Here is a 7,927-nt window from a genome sequence, read left to right on the forward strand (position 1 = left end):
AAAAAAAAAAAAAAGAGAGAGAGAGAGAAAGAGAAAAATCTTACCCCTCCTTGCATTTTGGTGAAGTTGGATTTTTTTCATGTGTTTTTTATATGTGGTATGAGTGCATGTTGTATATGAATGTTTGTAGAGGAATTTTAGTCCAGCAACACGACTGCTTTGGCAAAGGGGACCACATACCTTTAATCCATCTGGCTGGAATGCAGACACATCCTTAGAACACACATTTAATCCAAGACAATGAAAGTAAAGTTAGTTTATAGAAGGAAGCAGCAATATTTGAGAGTGATGTCTAATCGGAGGACAGTTCAGTTCATGCAGTCAGTTCTGTGCAGTCAGTTGAGTTCAGTGCAGTAGAGTTGAGTTCGTTCATGAATTCATGCAGTTCAGTACAGTCAGCAGAGGCAGTTGAAGCCAGAGAATAAGAAGGAGCCAGAAGATTAGAACAAACTGCCAGAGATAGTTTGAAGTCAAGTAGAACAATTCAGTGAGAAGCAAAGAAAAGGCCGATTGAATCAGTCATCATGGAGAAGATTTTGAGCCAGAAAGCCTGAGTTGAACCATCACGTTGAGTATAGAAAGAATTAGAAAGGGTTAGCTTATTCAGCAGTAAGTCTCCAATACGACAATTACACCAGGCGAATTAAAGTTACTTTTATAAATGTTTGTATGTGAATGGGTGTGCATGGATACAGGTACTTGTGCACATGCATATGTGGTCATGTGGAGCTGGGAAGCTGATGTTGGAACACTCATTTGCTCTTTGACTTTATTCTTTTGAAGCCGGGTCTGTTAATCAAACAGACGACTTATACACATGACTACTTTCAGGAATTAGCTTGCTATAAGGGATTCCTATCTCTGCCTTGTAAAGCTGGACGTAGAAAGATCTGTCATGAAGTGTTTGCTGCTGACTTGTGAACTGAACTGCCAATTCCACGCAACCCCAACTTCCCCTGTCTCCTTTCCTTTCCACTACCTCTGGTGAGTGGGGAGTTACAAGGAAGGTTAAAACATTTAAGAACCATCATTAAAAGTAGACTTTAAACAAATTACAGTTACTGCCACTCAGCACTGTTTGTGGGCTCGGGGAATCAGAACCCCAGTCCTCTTGTTTGCACAGCAAGTGCTTTCTCTGTTGAGCCACTTCACATCATCGAGTTTCTGACATGTGGATTTGTATGTGTAAACATGGCAAAATAAAGCGCTGTGGTGACTCTTCCCTTCTTTTCTCGGCTCAGCAGCTGAATTCCCTAAATGATACATGGAAACCAGAGATGCTTAACACTTCTTTCTTTTCCTAATCCTGTAAACTAAATTACTTCAGAGTTTCCCCTCCACCTCTTCATTTGGAAAGGAGGTTTTATAGCAAGAGTTACAAAGATCAATACAGAAAATGAGTGGCTACTGTTCGCTTAACTTCAGATACTGGAAGGAAGTGAATATTTGTGATTTTTTTTTATCCCTTCTTTCAAAACTTGCAGTCAGCCACACTTCCTAGTTCATTAAGTATCATTGTTTTGTTAATATGTTAATATATATTTTTTTGTTTCTTTGAGACAGGGTTTCTCTGTGTAGCCCTGGCTGTCCTGGAACTCACTCTGTAGACCAGGATGGCCTTGAACTCAGAAATCTGCCTGCCTCTACCTCCCAAGTGCTGGGATTAAAGGTGTGCACCACCACCGCCTAATATGTATTATTATTTAGAAACATGACTCAGCAGAATCATGTACAAAAATGCCACAATGAAACCCATTACACTAAAAAACATTACACACTATACTAACCATCAAAACCAATAAAGAGAAAAAATATCTAAGATTCTGGACATTCAAGGAAAGAAAGACTATACAGCTCATTCTTTGACATATATTAATTTCCCTTGAGGATCAGAGGATAATCTACTATTTAGCGATAGAGAAATATCAATACGGTTAAAGCAAGACTTAAAATGTTCAAAGTTCCAGCTGGCCTGGTAGTGCATGCCTGTCAATTGAGCACTTGGGGCGGCTGAACGAGGCAAGAGGATCCTAAGTTCAAAGCTTGCCTAGGAAACTTATTGACATGGTATCTCCAAATAGCAAGATAAAGAAAGAAGGGCAGAGAGGTGGAGGGAGGAAAGGAGAGAGGGAAAGAAGACAGAGAGAGGGAGAGGAGAGAGAGAGAGAGAGAGAGAGAGAGAGAGAGAGAGAGAGAGAGAGAAAAGTAAAGAAAAACAAAATGGAATTCTGTGCAACCAATGACTACCGATAATGGAAAAAATAATCCTCGACAGGATGAGCCCTTTAAAATATTTTAACCAATCCCTAACAATATTAATAATACTCTGTTATGGTTGAAGACAGAAGCCTAGTGTAACTATCCTCTGAAGTGCTCCACCCAGCTGAAACAGATGAGGGACCCACAGGTAAACACTAGATGGATCTCAGAAGATCAACAGAGTCAATTAACCTGGAACCTTCGGGCTCTCAGAGACTGAATTACCAACCAAAGAGCATACAAGAGCTGGACCTAGGCTCCTGCCCATATGTAGCAGATATTCAGCTTGGTCTTCATGTGAGTCCCAAACAAGTGGAGTAAGGACTTACCCTGGCTGTGTTGCCTGCCTGTGGATCCTGTTTCCCTACCTGGACTGCCTTGTCTGGCCTCAGTGGGAGCGGATGCTCTTAGTCCTGCAGTGGCTTGAGGTGCCATGGTGGGTTGGTACCGAGGGGCTCCTCCCCCTTCTCAGAGGACAAGGGCAAGGGGTATGGGGAGGGGCTTTTACCACAAACCAAACAAGAACAAAAAGATTCCCATGTGCTAGTCTTGCCTTTGTGTCAATTTGCCACCAAACTTTGGGTGATTGGTTTCACTTCTGTGTCTGCATTTCCTTTCTCACCAAATCAGGAAATCATCTAGCTTACCAGACAGGTAAGCAAATAAGGAGAGAACTCCTGATAACAGTATGCTAGTGAGGAAAGGCATCCGTCCTTTATTATGCCTGGTTATTTTGTGTATGTGTGGTTGTATTTGTATGGGTGTTTAATTTATTCTTGTGTTTTAATTTTTTTTTTCACTGCAGCCCACAACTCAGTTTAAAAAAACAAGCCAACTGCCATATTCCAAGGAAGACCCTGAGTAGGAAAACCTATCTTTGATGTATTGCAAGACAAAATTTCACTGTAACTGACATTTTGAGTAGTTGGCAGGAGGCTTGGTTTGAGCAATAGTTTGTGTTTTGTTCTTTGCATCAGAGCAGGGTTGTTTTGTTTTGGCACAGGGTCTCTTGTAGCACACTGGCCTCCTAGTTTATATAAAGCTGAAGCTGGACTTCAGCTACTGATCCTCTTGCCCTCCGTTCACTTGTTCTGGGCTTATAGGCACGTGTCCCCAATACTCACAGCCACAGTTGGGTTTTAATTGTTCTTAAATCAGCTGTCCGGCATTATAGATTATTTTTTTCCCTTTAAACCTATCACCTGTTCCAAATGCACCACTGAAGATCAGTAGTGTGGTTCAAAGTTCATGAAAGCATTTAGTCTCGTGGCCGAAACTAAAACGTCTTACGTGGGAAGGAATAGAACTATTTCTGCCTCAGCTAAAATGAAAGTTTATGTTGAGAAGGGACTCAGTGGGTATTGGGGAAGACTATGAAACATACCCCTTACTTACTGGACATCTGGAGTTAAAAGCAGGAAGTAGCTATTTGGCAAAGTAATGATCTTTGAGAGAAATAGGATACCATGTCCAGTGGCCACGATTTAAACAGTCTTGCATTCCTGAATCATTTCTACCCCTTACAAGGTATGAAATTTTGTTGGTTAATTTTATATCAACTTGATGTAGGCTAGAGGCTATCAGAGAGGAGGGAACCTCAACTGAGAAAGTGCCTCAGTAAGATGGGATTGTAGACAAACCCAAAGAGCATTTTCTTAATTAGTGATTGATGGGGAGACTGTTTAGCCTTTTGTGGGTGGGGCCACCCCTGAGCTGGTGGTAATGGGTTCCATAAGATAACAGACCTAGCAAGGTCATGAGGAGCAAGGCAGTAAGCAGCACCTCTCCCTGGCCTCCATCAGCTCCTGCCTCCAGTTTCCTGGCCTGTTTGAGTTCCTTCACTGAGTGCCTTCAGTGATGAGCAGTTATGTGAAAATATGTTATGTAAGCCACATAGACCCTTTCCTCCCCATGTTGCTTTGAGCATGTTGTTTCACCACAGCAATAGTCAAATTAGTTGCTCAATTAGTTTCCCCATCAGTAAAATGGGGAATAATGTCAGTAGCAAAGGGGTGATTTAACGACTATATAATTCACATGGATAGTTTCGCTTTGCTCGAAACACACAGCAATTGTTCAGAATATCTCAACTCACTGTTCTTACATATTACTATTATCACGATGATCACTGTTCTCATACAGTCTGGAGTTTCTCAGTGTAGAATTTTGGTTTGGACCTCACCAATTTTCTCAGAACCAAAATGTTACTAAATATACCCTTGGTCCTCCTCATATAATTTAGTTCACACACCTCTGTAGGGTTTCTGGAAGTATTCCATCTTGGACTGGCTTGAATCATCATTTTTTTTTTTATATATCGCTAAACTTATGTGACATTAAGTAAATCCCCATGCTTTGGCACCTCTAGTGGTCAAAAAGTAAAGGGTCGGATTATACAACCTCTCTGCCTCCTTTCCTGGAGGAGAATCTATAACTCTGAGTCAGTATGGGAGGAATGGGGTGGGGGTGTGGGCGCTCAGTGATGAGGGGCAGTTCTGTCTGAAGAGAACAAAGAACTCACTGAGTGTGCCAGAAACCCATATTGAAGATCACAGGATCATGAATTAGAGCTCTCCTCCCCTCTGGCAGGACAGGAAAGGCATCTTATAGACAAATTGCGCTGGCAGAGACATTATGGGATTAAAGGCTCACATATTTGGGACTTGAAACCAAAGAGCCCATCAGACTATCACAAATGCCACAGACCACCCCTGTTAATTTTTGTGTATGTGTGTGCGCCGGGTTTGGGTGGGTGGGGACTATTCTCAAAGAGAAATGAAGAGAAATGAGAGTATGAAATTTTAGTTCAGATGGTGCGTCTGAACCTTACCCCCTTTCTGGCAATATCTATGACAAACAGCTTAACAGATGATTGAAGCTATCATCTTGTGGTTGGTTTTTTTTTTTTTTTTTTCATGGAATTTAAATGCTACTTTGTCTTATTCCATTTACCATCAACCGGGGGTTGCCCAGCAGGAGAAATGAGATCATTTCCCTCTGAATGGCAAGCTGAGCTTGCCCACATTCATTCTTCTTCCCACATCATGTTTTAGCATCAACATGTCAGCAGTCCCTGATATCTTGGGAGACAGGGGACTGTCACCACTTTGAGGCAGACCCTCCCATCTCCGTAGTGAATCACAACAGCTGCCTTTTCTCTTGTTTGCTTGTCAGCTGGTGGGAGGAGGCTAAAGAAGGCCTTCTGCATTACTGCCTGGCACAGGGCTTTGAAGCTCTGGAGCCCGGCAGCAATCTTTTCTGCTATATTCCTAACACTTCATTTCTCTTTTGCAGTCTTTTTAAAGTATTATTTTCCTTCATTGCCTCACCACTCCTTTTTTCACAAGGTCTCATGTCCCCTAGACTAGTCTCAAACTTGCTATGTACTTAACGATGACCTTGAACTTCTGATCCTCCTGCCTCCCCCCCTTGAGTGCTGGGATTTCAGATATTCACCACCACACTGGGCTAATGCTATAGTGGGGATGAAATGCAGGATTTTAGGATTCTTCTCAACCAAGCTCCATCACCAACACCCAGCCTCTTTTTCCTTCATTCTGTTTCTTATATAGCAATATGCTGGTCATTGTGGGAGAGTGGGGACAGTTGTCCTTCATTCCATCACCAGAAGCGGGGTTGATGACAGAACTCAGCTGTCCAGCCCTGGGCCAGCATACGCAAGGGTTCGACTTTTAACCACAGTACTAAAACAAAGCAAACAATACTTAAGCCCCAAGCATCCCAAAACATAGCTGCTCATCATTGTGATAGGAAACTGCTGGTGTAAAATTTATCTCTTCCTGGCATTAAATGAACAGGTCCCTGTCTTTTAAAAATGAGATGCAATTTTTTATGGTTTGATGTATTAAACTTCTCAGCCTTTTCAATATTTACTATTGAATATGCATTTCTTGCTTAGATTTTTCTTTTTGAAGATGGGGGTCTCATTGTAAAACCTGGGCTAGGCCAGACCTCTCCATCCTTCTTATTCTGCTTCTTGTTTAGGCATCATATATGTGTGTGTGTGTATATATATATATATATATATATATATATGTACATGTGTATATATACACATATACACACATACACACATACATGTACATACACACACACACATGTATATATACATATATATGTGTGTATATATAAATTTATAATTTATATATATACAGACATATGTGTGTATGTATATAATGTAATTTGTGTTATATATAATTTATATATATATATATATATATATATATATATATATATTTCTGTGTAGACTATAGGCAACAAACACTGGCAGTAGGGTGTCCTCACTGGAAGTCTTTTTAGTGGGACAGTAGTTCCCCCATGATACCTTACCTACTTCTAGCAGGAATTCGCCAGCTGCATTCAGCATAGGGCAAATGAATGGTTGAACCAGTAGTCATGTGTTTGGACTTCTGTGTCAGGTTCTTATGTGCCATGGTCAAAGACAATTGTTTCTAGACTCTTCATTATCCATACTATCTCCACCTCTGCATCCCCAGCAGTACACATTGAAGTTCTCTTTGTTCTTTGTACCCAAGAGTGAGTGGAGACTCTGGAAACAGGGATTTGATGTTGACTCAGGACTCTGTTCAGAGACTTGTTGAACACACCAAGTTTTTGTATTGTAAGTGGCTTTAAGCCCCTTATGAGTTTCAGAAGGAAAATAATCAAGTTGAGACAAGAAACAAGGTTTCCTGACTCTTAGACATATTTGTACCGCATGACCACACTGATCCACTGAAATTGGTTTTACTTTCTTATATTAGTAAAGGAAAGGGACTATGGCATTGATATACTTTTTTTTATTAATATATGGGAATCACAATCTCCAGTGTCTTAATGTCCATTGTTAGAAGGGGGCTTTCTGGGAGATGTGCAAGTCATAGTATTCTGATTTAATGAATAATTAATTCCTCTAAGGAATGATGGAGGGAATCTGGTGCCATTTCTATGTATTACATCTTGTGTAACTACTATTTTACCGTCTCCTGAACACAGCAGACAAACACTATCTTTAAAACATATTCTAGGCTGTCAGAATACAGTATCTGCCAGCATCCCTGATCTTAGATTTCTCAGTCTTAGAACTGTGACCAGGAATTTTATGGAGTTGTGTTTGTTTATTTATTTGTTTTTGCGATAGGATCTCGGCTAGTCCAGGCTGCCCTTGAAATGTTCTGTTGTTTTAAATAAATATCAAGTTTGTTGTATTTTGTTTTAGCCACACAGAGAGGCTAAGAAAACAAAGATATCGCAGATGTAGAGTCAGGCACTAACTAAGGAAAAAGATCAGCAGGGAAAAGTAAGAGGTTCCCCAACAATCCTTTAACTTTGTCAAAAAAGCCAGTCTCACCTATGAGAGGAACCCTGCACACCCTTAGGATGTGAAGGCCGCCACTGGCAGCACTGATCAAACTCTTTTGGTTGATTACTTTAACACTTATATCTCTTAGTTCAGCCTCCTCTACTTCCCACATGTGTTTATTTTGTTGTTTGTCCACTCAGGTCCCAAATCATCTCATTCCCAAATTCACACCCTACCCTTTCACAATCAGCATAAAGCAAACAAAACGACATGGCTGCTTTCAGTAGCTTGTTTTGAAATCTCCTTAAGGAGATTTCTCTTATTTACTAAATTCCCCTCCCCTTA

This window comes from Mastomys coucha, chromosome X (genome assembly GCF_008632895.1).
Source record: "Mastomys coucha isolate ucsf_1 chromosome X, UCSF_Mcou_1, whole genome shotgun sequence".
Lineage (NCBI taxonomy): Eukaryota > Metazoa > Chordata > Mammalia > Rodentia > Muridae > Mastomys > Mastomys coucha.